This window comes from Drosophila nasuta, chromosome 2R, assembly GCF_023558535.2.
Source record: "Drosophila nasuta strain 15112-1781.00 chromosome 2R, ASM2355853v1, whole genome shotgun sequence".
NCBI lineage: Eukaryota > Metazoa > Arthropoda > Insecta > Diptera > Drosophilidae > Drosophila > Drosophila nasuta.
Genome location: NC_083456.1, coordinates 15,012,120 through 15,026,131, shown reverse-complemented (window position 1 = coordinate 15,026,131; position 14,012 = coordinate 15,012,120).

Sequence of the window (14,012 nt, the reverse complement as noted above, 5' to 3'; positions counted from 1 at the left end):
GAGTCTGTGGCCCCGGTTTTATTGTTTTGGTTATCAACGCTCAGCGCTTTTAAAAAATTCAATTGCGGTCGGAAGTCGTCGCACTCCCATAAACTGCGTTCCCTCCTTTTCGGGGTGGTTCCCCTTTCAGCAACAATTTACATTTAAATGGCGATAAAAATGTGATACAAATTTGAAATTCTAGACTAGAGTGTTCTACTGTATGCCATGGCATTTTGGCGTGTTGTGTTGTGCCCCAAAAACTCAACTCAACTGGACTCTGGGCTGGACCGCTTTAATGATGCTGATGTCGACGTGTCCCATACATTTTGCCCAGCCAGGAAGAGGTATGGAGTCAGCAGAGGTTGAGACAGAGGCAGAGGCAGAGGCAGAGAGTGTAACAGCGTGCCAGAGTCTCACTCTTACAATTTGCGCAAAATGCAAATTTAAATTCTTTTCAATTGTTATTGTTGTTGTTCCATTTGCACTTTGGCACAAACACTCGACGCCTTGGCCACACCACACAAAAACACACAACAACAGAAAATAACATACGTTAGCTCTCTTTTCCCTTTTGGGGAATTTTACTTGTCGTAGCAGCAACCGGCAGCATTGTCATTGTCCTTGCCTTTAGTGTGTCTTCTGCGGTTTGCTTTTATTTTTATTTTTATTGCTATAAGATTTTTAAATATTTCATGAATGTCCTTTCGCAGGAGACCTTATGTTAGACCATATGGAAAATAATGCAAAAACTTATTACTTTAACAAATTTCAGATACTTGCGTTGTCTATTATTATTTACTACACCCAACAGAAAAAAATAAGCAACTAAATTTATTGAGAAAATAAGCAATCTGTAGCTTGGACTAAGGTCTGCTTTTGCGGACATTTTGCCAATTTCCGAAGTGACAAAATCAGATAATTTAGAACGCCGTCAATCTTTATCACTGCCATTGCAGTTGGCTGGCCAAAAGAAACCATGCAGCCAAACAAGAGTAACAAAGTGGGCGAGCATTTGCTGGAGGCGTGGCATGCACCATAATTTCACATGACTCGTGCCAGGCCGATAAGCAAGCGCAAATCAGTTGCCAAGGCGAAAGAAAATCCCCGACTCCGAATCCGATTCCGAATGCGAAAATAGAAATAATTTCTATATTTGATTTTCTGCTGCATTTACTTGTATTTGGCTTCGACTAGTAGTTTATTTGGCCATCTTTTTGCCCGAGTTTTATTTGTCGATTAACAAGTTGCTGCGGCCATTTCCAGGACGCTTTTGAACCAATGCCAAGCAGCTGCAACCGTTTCTTGGCAAATGTGTTATCGGCAACCAAAGTATGCTCCAGGTTCCAGTTGACTGCAAATGAACCCATCGACTCGTACGGTATGCGGCAAATGATTCGCATTTCGACTCCCTGGCATAATTGAAAAATGAGCAGAAGTGGGAAGTGGGAAGGGGAATATTTGATTTATGCGACAGCGTCGCATATTAAGTCAGATTCATTTCCAATAACCGACTGATTGAAATAGAGATATTCCAATTACGTTTACTTACCAATAAGTCCAATTCCATGGATTGTAGAATGCATATTTCATGCTCCAATTGGCTGCAGCGTCAAGTGTTGCTGTTGCTGCTGCTGTTGTTGTTGTTCGTGTTGTTGTAATTGCAGGGCACGCATTTTAATGAAATCAAAAATTTACGACACTTTTGCCGATTCAAGCTGAAAAATTCTGCATTGCTGACGTCGTTATCGTTCTCTCCCCTTGCAACGCTTTTTTGCCAGCAAAAATCTGTTTGCGCTTTGGATTGAGCAGCAGCTGAGACTTTAGCGGATACAGCGATTTGCCACGCTCCTGTCCCGCTTCGCCTCTCTTTGGCTTCTCATATATGCAAATGACGCTATGCAACAATAAAATGCTGCAATTCAGTTCCAGATAAGAATGGACTTTGAGCTCCAGTTGCAGTTGCAGTTGAAGTTTGAAGTTGAAGTTGGAGCTGGAGTTAGAGATGCAAACGAATTGCGGGTGTTTGGAGCATCTGCGTCATGCTTTTTGGGTTATTTATGCAGCGAACCGGAGCGTCCAAAGTGCAAACTGCATAAAGATTCTGTCACTCAAGTGACGAGCCATGCAAATTTAAGTTGTTCTTCCATTGTTGCGCAGCATGAATGCTGAAAATGTCAATGCAAAGTAATGTGAGCTGCAGTTTATTGTTATACAACATTTTTAAGACATTTTATTTCATAATTTCCCAGTTGTTGTAGATGTTGATTAGCGAGTGCAAATGATACTTGGACTGGACCACAAAAGCAGCTAGAACAACTCAGGTTTACAGTGTCAGTTACATTGCAGTGGTTTGTGGAATTTATTGTGAAATTACATGGAAATTCTCTGACAGCAAACCTCAAGTTCAGTGCTTAGCACTGAGACTGACGCAACTCAAAAACCACATAAAATTATAGCCATAATGCAAACGCACTCACTGTCAGTGTCAGCAAATGGCCAACTGCAGTCAGCCATCCCTCCACCTTTTTACCCCTTTTGCTACTATTGCTTGCCGTCTATCAAATTGGAGTCAGCGCCAATTTTGAATGCCAGAATCTGTGCAACGGCATCTTTAGTCAGCCTTTACTCTGCTGTTGTAGCTTTTGTTGACACGGCTTTTGCGGCGTTGTTGCAGCCGATGTCACATGTTGTGTGCAGCACATGTGTGCCCCCAATCTGTGGCAGGCACAAGCTACAGTCCGTGTGTGGGAGTGTGTCTGTCTGTGTGTGTAGAAGAGTGTGAACGTGTAAAGCTGACAGCGTCTGTCATTTAAAATTTTGTAGCCGCCTTTTTTGCGAGTTAATTTTTGGCATTTGCGAGCAAGCAGCAGCATCATCCTCGCACTTGCAGCTTGTCGCTTAATTATGTGGCTCTTGAGGTGGCAAAAAGTAGTTGACACTTTGACATGACTTGCGCTAAGTTGACAAATCTGAGTTGTCGGCAAAAAGGTCAAAGTAAATATGTTTAACATACTCCTAGACATGCAATTAGTCAAAGCTTTTTATCTAAGTATCAACTGAGCTATTTCCATAGCAATGAATGATTTTAGAATAATTAGTCTATCTTTTGCTCTATTATAAGTTGATCGGTGGCAACTGCTGCTGCTTGATTAAGCATGCAAATGGCGGATGGGAATAATCATGCTCAGCTCAGTGCTCTCCATTATTTAAGGGGAATTTGTACGACATTCAGGCCATGTCTTGATTTGTCCTTCCATTTCAGTTTGAGCTTTGTGCCCTGCAATCATAGAATAATCATTATTTGCGTTGGCTGCTTGTAAAACTTTATTAACTACTCATACAATCATCAGTTGCATTTTGTTTGGCAGTTTCCGCTTCTGTAATCTACGAGACTTTTCTATCCCGACAAGTGCTGCCACTGACAATGGATGGAATGGAAGGGAGGACGATGCCAAGGACGCCTCACAACCAGATCCTGTGCCAAAGTGTAATGGAATAAAATATTAATAATCAGAGAGAACTTTTGCAAAAGTGACTATCATCGAGCTAGAAGCGGCCGGATTCGGTCTTGGACTTGCACTTGGACGCGGACAACGAGGTGAAGTGGAAACTGGGATCAGCATCTATAATTCCTTGCGCTCAAACAAACTTGGACACAACTGTACTGGCTATCAGGCAACTGAACTGAACTCAACTCAACTGAACTGAACTGAGTTGAGTTCAGTTGACAGCTTGGCGGACCAGCTCTGCACATCCTGCACTTTTCCCTCCCTCGTGCGTTTTACAATTTGTTAATTACTGCAAAATGAACTTTCCCACTGATGCTGCAACAGCACTCGACGCATCACATAATGCTGTGGCATCAGCGAGGGGGCGGGCGATAAGGCAACTGGAGGCAGCAGCAGGAAGAAGCTTGAGCTTGAGCAAACAGCAGATGCTTTTCCTGTGCACAGTTAAAGTGGACAGGCAAGGGTGAACGCTATCTGCTATCTGGCCTCCATGTCCAGTTGCAGCTGCATCTGCAGCTTCAGTTTCATTTCGGCGCCTGGTGACAATGTTTTCATCGCTTGCTTCAGCGCTGCAACTCAAACTCCAACTGCAGCTTGCATCCTCTCGTCATCAGTTTGCTTGTCATCATTGTTGCCGTTTCGTTACATTCCATCATTGTGCTCCCACATCGTCCTTTCGCTCTCTTCTCTTGCATTTCCCCACTGACACTCTGTGCTCACTAATGCGGTTTGTTTTCGCAATTTTTGTTGCATGCTTCGTTATTTCTTGTTTTGTTTGAAATTCTGTTGCTTTTTATGCAATCTGCTCCGCTCCAAGCATCCAACCATCAACCGTCCAACCATGCTGCAGCAGAGCAAACAATGTCACTACGCGGCCTGGCTGCCAAACCCAAACAAGCCTGAGACCGCGACCACGAAGCGATGCGACCCAACGCGACGAGACGCGACGTTCACGTCTATGTCCGCATCGCAATTTTTCATTCTCAGCAAGAGAGAGAGAGAGCCTCAGAGCAGGCAAAGCACAGACGAGCGAGCCATTGGGCCAGCTCATTCATTACTAGTGCTTTGCTTCGGCTACAATGTCGACATGGCCCTGTCCTTGCACCCAGTCCAGTCCCGTCCAGTTCAGTCCTGTCCACCGCCAGCTGCTGCTGCTCCGCCTGCAATCGCCGTCTGTACATCATCCTTGCGCACGCTTTGCGTCCGTCCGTCTCGTTGGTCTGCTTGTCTTTCCTTCCTTCCGTTTCATTGCCAGTCGCAGTCGCTGTCGCTGTCGCAGTCACAACCACAGCCCAGTATCCTTCCGCATGATGACACTGTTTTTGGCGGACGCCGTATCCTGACGTTGCCAACGTTCGCCACGCTGTTGGCCTCATTTAACTTGTAATTACGCTTGAGCAAAAATCAAAGTGGCTCAAGTTGCCAGCCATCCAGAGAGCCAGCCATCCAGCTAGCCAGCCATCCCTTCCACTGCTTCGTGGCGAGTCAGCTTGGTCACTGCTGTTGTCCTGTCGTAGGTCCTGTTCGTTGTGAGAGGGATCCCTTTTGGCTGCCATGACAGCCACAGCAGCAGCAGTAGCAGAAGCTATTGCCACGCGTCCCACAAGTTTTGTTGTATTTTTCGGTTTTCTTTTGGCCGCCAATTTGAGCAGCATAAAATATTTAAAGTCTCGCTTGCCGCTGATTATTACCGCCTACCCTTTTTGCTTCTTTGCGTTTCTTGCTAGTCACCAAAACTTCCCCTCTCCCGCCGCCTGCAGTGCTTGTTTGTCGGTTTTACTGTGGCGTTCCCCAAGCGTCATTGCGTCAGCTTGGGGACACATCGCAGTCTTTTCTTCCTGCTCTGCAATTCCCTCCAGCATCATGTTGGTGCGTAACTTTAGCTTTAGTTACATTTTTGCCAAAAAATTTGTGGCATCTCGCGAACCTAACCCTTTTTTGCGTTGGCTTTTTACTTTTGGATTTATTTTTCGCTTTTCTTTTTTTTTTCTTTTACTGATTTCCTGTGCGACTTCTACGCACTTCCGCTTGGGTCCCAGCTTCCATTTAAGTGTGTCCAAAACGATGTGCTGAATAGCTGCCTTCGCTTTTAGTACATAATTTATAGCGAAAAACCTGTGCATAAACAGCTTAAATTATGTGCTAAGATCTCAAGAGCTCAGGTTGCTAATAACCTTTGCCGCCATGGCCTAGGAATATAACAAAAATATTGTGCTACATAAAGAACAAATTAGAGAGCAAATCGGTGAAAGGAAAATGTATGAATGTGAAGCTGCTGATAAAAACTTTAAATGGATATTGTTAAATATTTCTGAAATGCATGAAAAAAAATTATTGAAAATTTGTATAGCATTTTTAGTATAGGCGAATGGCTTGAAGAATTTCAGTCTAAAAATATGCCAAGTGTTCAAATGTTTGTTCAGTCAGTCAGTATATTTGATGAGTAAATATGGAAGTATAGCCAAAGTCTCAAATAATCACATAAGCTGGTATTTGTGCACTTGTGTACACATGTGAGATGCTTAAACCATTGAAATCAACTCATTTAGCTTCAATGAAGAGGGACAGAGTCAGAGGAGACGACTACGACCACTTCAGCCGCAATATCAACACATTTGGGTTTTAGCCATAATGAAGTTGCTAACTTCAGAAATGCGGTAGCAACGACAACGGTCCCGACAACAGCACCGACAACGGCTACATCAGCTAAGACCAAAACATAATCAAAACCGAATTATGTGCTTTAAATGCGTCCTTTTGGTCGTCCTTATCGTCCCTTTTGTCGACAACATTGTCTGAAGAGCATTCAAACTATCATTTTCCTACTTAGCCAAATGTGTGTCGCCAGTCGCCAAGAGTCTGACTCATGTACATACATACACTCAGACACATACACACTCACACGCAGAGAGACACACTCACACTCTTGCATAGAGTAATTAGAAAAGAAAAAGAGTTGGTTGCAAAGAAAAGCAATTAGTGTCTCTCTCAATTTCTAGCGTTACACAAACAAACATGCATATGGCTCTTTGTCTCCGAGGCAGAACTTGGGCTGCAAGGACCAAACGAAGCTCGCAAGTCCTGCGTCTCCCTTCTTACCCTAGAAGTGATTAAGAGCATTTGTGCGTCGCACAAAAGCACAGTTGAAATAGAGTATGGCAGTCGCCAGGCAACGGAAGTTCATCTTCAGTTTATTGGTGGCGCCACAACGGCAAGCAGCATCAGCAGCAGTAGCAACAGCAGCGTAACACACCGTGTATCAGTGTTGAGTATATGTGTGTGTGTGTGTGTGTGTTGTAAGCAATTCAAAGATCCAAACTAGTCCAACTAGTCCAACTGTCCATTAATGCCCTTTCGATAGATGTTTTGTGATGCAAACGAAAACAATTAACACCAAATGATAAAATGAGCCCTTGGCCGGGACTTGGTCTTGGGCTAGGACTTGGGCGATGGACATACCCTCGACAGATATGTAGATAAATAGACGACGGGCGGCAGCACAAAAAAGGATGAGAGGCAAACCAGACAAACTACACAAAAGTTGAGAAGTGTTGAAGGCAGGCAAAGTTTTTTCATCAACGAAAACATTTTCCGAGCATCGAGCGGCGGCGAGTAGTTTACTGGTCAAGCGACGATAGCGATGAGCCACAAGTTTGATAGACAGAGGCGGAAGTGTGCAGATAAACTTTGAGCAGTCCTTGGCTTTTGGGCGAGTACTCCAACATACATACATATATAAATGAGGCGATATTGAGTTGAGGAATTGAGGGAGGGATATAGGTAAACAGCGTGGCAGAGCAACAAAGTAAATATCAAGTTAGCGCCTGCGGCATTCACTTGCCTTTCGAGTGCTTCCACAGCGGACACGAAAACTAAAAGCGGAAACGGAAGTTTGCCAACGTGCAGCAGCCCTTATTGTGCGTGCGTGCGTGCTTACGTACGTTACGTACATCTTGGTTGATGGCAAATGGTAAATGCTAACTGCTGACTGGGCGTAGCTGTATTTGTATCTGTATCTGTGTCTGTAGCTGTAGCTGCGTGTTTGTGTTTGTATTTGTGTTTGCATCCGTGTTTGTGCTTGATTGCTGTTATCAATGCGAGTCCGAGTCCGCATTCGACTTTGAGTCGCATACGTTTCACTCAGCATCAGCGTCGTCGATCTGCCAAGTTGCGCTGGCCAAAGCAAACAAGCCCTGTGACTCAGTTCCGCTAAAAGGTTTTATTATTATAATATTCCCAATTGACTTTTCTGCAAGGCATCTTGATATTGCGCAGCTTCAGTATTTGCAACACTTTCTTTATATTTCGCTCTTGTTTTTCTTTTTTCCAGTTGATTTAAGGCCGCCGTCAATGGCAGCAAACACATAATATTTTCAAGGAGTTTTTATTAGACCTCCAAGGGTTTTGAAAATAAGTCAACCTATGCTTAAGATCAATTATCGAATCAATATTTGGTCACATTATTTGAACTATTAAAAAAAAATTATTTTTAGCAACTGACTTATAAAATATTTCGATGCTTCATTTTTTAATAAACTTTAGTTAAAAAATAAGCAAGGAAATAAGTCTTTTAAAGCTATAACTGGAGTATATCTTTCACTACTTGCTCTAATTGAAAGAAAAACGAGAGAATAAAAAAACTATGTTGAAAGTTAGTTTGCCATTTGTTGCTGTAGGCCAAACATTTTAGTTTTTACTGTCTGCGCGCAGAGACTTCGTTTCAGCAAAATTAAAGAAGTTTTGTTCTTTCAATTTGCCTACGGCTCAGCTTCTGCTGCGCAGTAGGCATGACAGCAACTGAACATGAGTGAAGCGGAATACGGAAAACCGGAATGCAACGTCGCGGCATGCCACATTGCAATCAAAAGAAGACAACAAAATGCTTGACATTCCGCAAAACAAGAGAAAGCAGACAGTTTCGTGTATATACAATTGTTATTGTTGCGTATTCCTATTTAAAATCAACCAATATTTCATTCTTAAATTATGATTTAATAATGTGTATATGCAATTAAATTTTATATTTGTTTTTTTAAGTTTTTAAATCGCATGCAAATTCCCTAAAAAACTTTAATTTTACAAGAATTGCATCGAGCCAAAGCTGTTTAAGTGTGGGAGGCAATTTAATATTTTTCATTTCGTTGCAAGTCTCGGCAAGTGGTTTTCAGCCTCATAACCTGATGGAAAAAGAACACGGCTTCGCTTGGCTTGGCGAACACTGTGTGCGCCTCTTCTGTTGGCGCCACGTCCGCTGCGCCTCTAAGTATGCAACAATAACAATATTTAAAGGTATCTGCCAATTTATTTTAATGGCCGCAATTAAAGTTAATTACTCGCGTAGACAAAACGTGCAAAGCGGCACGGCAAAGACGTTGCTGCCTCCTGATGGCGACAGCTTCGACTACAGATACAGCTACAGCTATAGCGACAGCGACACCGACAGCTACAACTACGCCTGGGTTGGTTGCCCGGATAGGGCTCTGAGTGGGTCTGGCTTCATTCTGGGTACTGGGTGCTGGATGCTGGCAGCGCCCAATTAGGCATAATACGCTTGACTTGGCTGGGCGTCCTGCGCCCTGCGCACGGTACTCTGACTACAACTTGCTCGTGTTTAATTTTCCTAATGATATTATTGCAATTGACCCTATTACAATTTGACTGTCGCAAATGAGTCAAAATGAATATTTAGTTTGGATCGGCACTCGGAAAAATTTAAACGTTTTGTGCAATTGGCTGAAATGTGATATGACGATATGGCTGACTGGCGGAGGCGATCAATTAATTCACCAGACTAAGCCTTAAAGTCAGCCTCTTGGCTTAGCCTCTGCCGTCAGTTAATTGCTTGCACACTTAAAGGACAAAGTCCCTAGAAATTCATAGCGCAGACGACTTAACCGCATCGAGAAATGTACTATAGTTGAATATGGTTTGGGGAAAATGGATGACGAAATGGCGAATGGGTATGCTCCATCATTTGCTTTGACGTTGTCACCGCAGTGTAAAAGGAAAATGCGCCTTGGCACATTTCAAAAAGTGTTTACTCCAAAAGTAAATGCCTGAAATGAAAATTGTTTTCTTGCTGCCTTGCTGCCTGCTGCCTGCCGCTTGCCTCATGCCACTTGCTACTTTTGCTTGCGCTCGCGGCTGTCTTGGCCATCAGCAATATAATTTTGCTTTGGCACAGTCGACGACAAACACTTGAGAACAATAGTTGCGAGTGGAGGCGGTGGCGGTGGCGGTGACGGTGGCACAGACTGCAACCACAAAAATAATGACTTTATAAAAAAATGATTATCCTGTCCGAGTGTCTGCATTTCTAACTCAACAGAGCTGAACGGAGTTGCGCTTTCGCCATTAAAAGAAGCATGTTTCGCTAAAAAAGTAATTGCAAATAAAATGGTATCTAAAATAATGGAAATGTTATGAAAAAAATCTGAACACTTTAAGCTAACTTAAATTGGAGAATATAATTGATTTAAAGATAAATCAGTTGCTCAATAAATGTAGAAAAATTAATATCAAGGAAAATAATAATTGAATAATTCATAAACTTTTCAAAATTTATTTTTAATGCACTCATAATCAACATAACTTCACAGTAGTCACAGTGATTTTTTGTATTATTTTGTGATTTGGTCATCTCTGATATGACAACTGTTTTTTTGTGGCAAATAAGCAGAAAATCCGTTGCCAAAAATTCTCCATCTATAGAAATGGAAATGACCAGGCTGAGGCATGTTTAGCACTCAAAGGGGCACGTGGAAACAACAGAGTTGAAGTCCTTGCTTCGCTGTTTACGAACGATGACAAGAAAGTGAGGACTCGCTGTAAGAAGTCCCATTGCGGTACTTCGTTAGATAAATGGGAGTGGATATAGAAAATCGTTACATCGTTGGCCACTCTCCTCTATGACTATCATACAACCGATATCTTGGGGTTGTCATCAGAGAGCGAATGAGTTTAGTAAGATTTTGGTTTTCAGCCAAATTACATGACTAAGTGCTTGGGTTGAGCATTGGGAGTCGAATCCTTGTTTTTCGTGCTTGGTTAGGGACGAAAATAATTTGGAATTGAAATGAATGAAAATAACATTTTCCCATTTTTGGTTTTAACTTTTGCCTTGCTTGCAAAATTTTAATAAACTTTCGCCGCAATTGAAGAGGCTAAATAAACTACGAAAAATCGACTGACTGACTGACTAAATCAATGAATGAATGAATGATGAGAAAATGTAAATGTAGACTTTGAATTTTCGTAGTATTGAGTTGGGTAACAAGTTCTGTTAAATTCAGTTGCTTAATTAGTAGAGCAGACACATTTATATGCTCTGCACATTGTAAATGGCAAAGGCAACGTCTATTAAAAGCTGCATTTAGTATTTCATATTGCATAAAATAAATGCCATTGAAAATGTATAGAATTCGACTACACAAGAGCGGCAATCGGTTAGCCACGAGACTAGAATTGTTGGAACGAGGGCGTGACGGGACAATGAAATGCATTTGCGGCACTGTCGTGACCCAGGCACCAGGCACCAGGCACCAGTTACCATTCAGCAGGCAAAGGCATTTTTGCAATGTGGCAAATAATATAAATAAACTGAAATTGCAAAGCAAAGAGTTTTTAGTTAGCAGGCGAACAAGAGACAGTTTCCAGAAAATGGCCAAAAATATAATTTCAAAATAGGATATGCCATGTTGTTGTTGGAGAGGGTGAGGCGATGAAGAGGAGAAGACTGGCGCTGGGCGTCGTAAACGAAGCGATGACTTACATAAACATTGGGACAAGGGCAAGCAGCGCAGCAGAGTAAACAGAAATGACACAAGCCATAAAAATCTAAACATTCGAAGTGGGCAAGAAAGAGATGCACTGAAAAAGTGTGAGAAAGAGGGAGCTAGGAGATAAAGGAGCGAGTACGATGGCTGGAGGATTGACGGGGGTATGCTGCAACTTAAACGAGCATCCGAAAGGATTTTGTGTACAATTTCCGTTTTATGACTCTCCAGAGTGGTAATAAATCTCACACAAAACTATTTCCGTTGCATTGGAGCTGCTTAGCTCTCACGCCAGCTCCCCTTCCATGCTCCTCCCTCTCTCCTTTTCCCCCTCCACTCTGGTAAAAGCAGCTCACTCACATGCAACGAACGATTCATACTTGCAGATCTAGTGCCTCGGGCAGATGCAGAGCAAGACTCTGCTGTGCTGCACATTATCTTGTGCGCAAATCCAAAATCCAAATCCAAATCCATTCAGTATAAATGATGTTCAACCTCAGTGCTCAGTCCCTGGCCCCAGACAGATGGACGGACAGGCGGACGGACGGATGGAGAGACAGCCGTCTGGCTGCGGTTTTGTCGTGCCCCCGTCGCGCACTTGGGTCATTGTCGGCCATTGCTGCTTATGATTCGTCTGTGCCGCCATTTTGTTGGCTCGTGGCACGTACTGCACGGCTTTGTTGCACTTTTTTCGACTATTTCCGTTAGTTGTCTTTGCGCTGAGTGTGCTTTTAGTGTGGCATCCGCTTACACACATACACACATACTCACATACACACATGCATACAATTCACATATAAAGAAGCTTCGAGATAGATTGTGATACTGAATTGTTGACAAATCAGCAATAGGCTAGGAGTAATACTCATTTTATGGCTGCAAATATGAACTAAACGTAATTGCAATAAATTTCATGACCGACAAGCAGCAAAACGAAACACTGAAATGCCAAAATCATTTGCAAGTCAATTTGTCAAATAACGAAAACACTTAAATGGTTTTCATTTTGATGTAAAGGAACGACCTCTCAACCACTCGGAGAGGGGGAAGCAAGCGGTTGACAATACTCTGCTATGCCTCAGCTTATGTTCATCATTAGCACAAAAGTCACGATTTGACGTTATAGAAAGCACTTGAATTTAATGTGCGTGGATTTTGCCTCCCACAATTTTTGCATAATTTTGCATAATCCTTTTGTGTGTGGCTGCTTTGCGTTGGCTTCTGTTCGACTGTCGTTGCGCTGCTGCTGCCGTTACCGTGGCTGCTGCCTCTTCACGGCTGCTTCAGTCTCAGTTTGTTGCCGGTTGCAGCACGCGGCGTATACGTAACTTGTAATTTCATTGCATTTGCATGTTTTATACGATCTCTCTTTTTTTATTTTTTGCGCTATGCCTGAGCACTCTATCTAGTCTTTTGTTGTTGTTGCTTTCTTTTGTTAGAGCTACTATGTGCTATAATCTATGCTGTTTTCATTTTGCCAGCTCAAGTAAAGTTTTATTGACAGTAAACGTGGCCAAAGCGAAACTAAAAGTTTTGCAGCGCTTTGGGGATTTTTGTCGAGCTACACACATGGACAAGGACTTTTGCTCTGATTCATAAAACACAACACAAACGACAAGAAGCGAACCAAACCGAAACGAAACGAAAACGTTTTCAAATTGAAACAACATTTCGTGTACAAGTGTTTAAAACTGAACTTTTACACGTGTCCAGCATTTGAGTTGCCTTCATGCCATCGCTTAGCTATCTCAGTTTGTGAGTATGTGTTTGTCTGAGAAGGCAGAGAACAACAATAAAAACAATTGTTAGAAAAGTCTCAAAATACTTATGTGCATTTTGTATTTGCTTTTTATAGGTTTAAAATAACTTTCGTATCGACGAGATAGTCCGAGAATTGTGGGAAAGTTAGCAGCAGCAGCACATCACGTAAGTGCATTGTTCATACATATGAGCAATCTTATAGCTATTACAGCAAAATGATAACTTCATAAATGCATTTCATTTGAATTACACTGCTAATTCCCAAATTGCATGTTGACTGTTTTGTTGCTCATGCTTCAACTATTCTCATTTCGAAAATTTAAATATATATTAACAGTTTGGAGCATTGTCTGGATGTTGGCAAACAGATTTAACTAACATTCGTTTGTTGCATTTTGTGAGAGTGAAGCCACTAACGAGCTCAGTTTCCCAGTGTTCAGCTGCCAAAATATCAAACATCTAATTAAGTCAAGGCACTGACAACTGTACTCACAGTTGCTGCCCACAAAAAGATAGAACTGACTGGTTTGGATATGGTTATGGTTGCGGTGTATCCTCCCCTCCTCCTGTGTTGCTATCTCTATATTTGTGGGTGTTGTGGGTGAATGGCAACCCACATAGGGAGTTCATTAGGCACAGCTGCGTCAGTTGAAAAATACACTTTTTAGCTAACGCTTTTCGTTTCAGTTTTGCTGCTGCTTTTACTGCTGGATACGCTGCGTATGCGTAATTTATGCGGCACATACACACAAACACACGCATAGACAGCTGGCAGCCGAGAACAAACATTCCGCTGGGAACCCCCTTCCCAACAGCCACCAAAACATACCCAGACACTGCCAAGGTGTTTGCACAACTGCTAAACGAAATACTAATGCGGTAAACTCTATGCAAAAACCATTTTAATTAGCACGAAAATCATTGTAACTCGTTAGGTTTCGCTGTGGCTCTTTTCCCCCCCTCGTTCCACTCCACTCTCGTTACA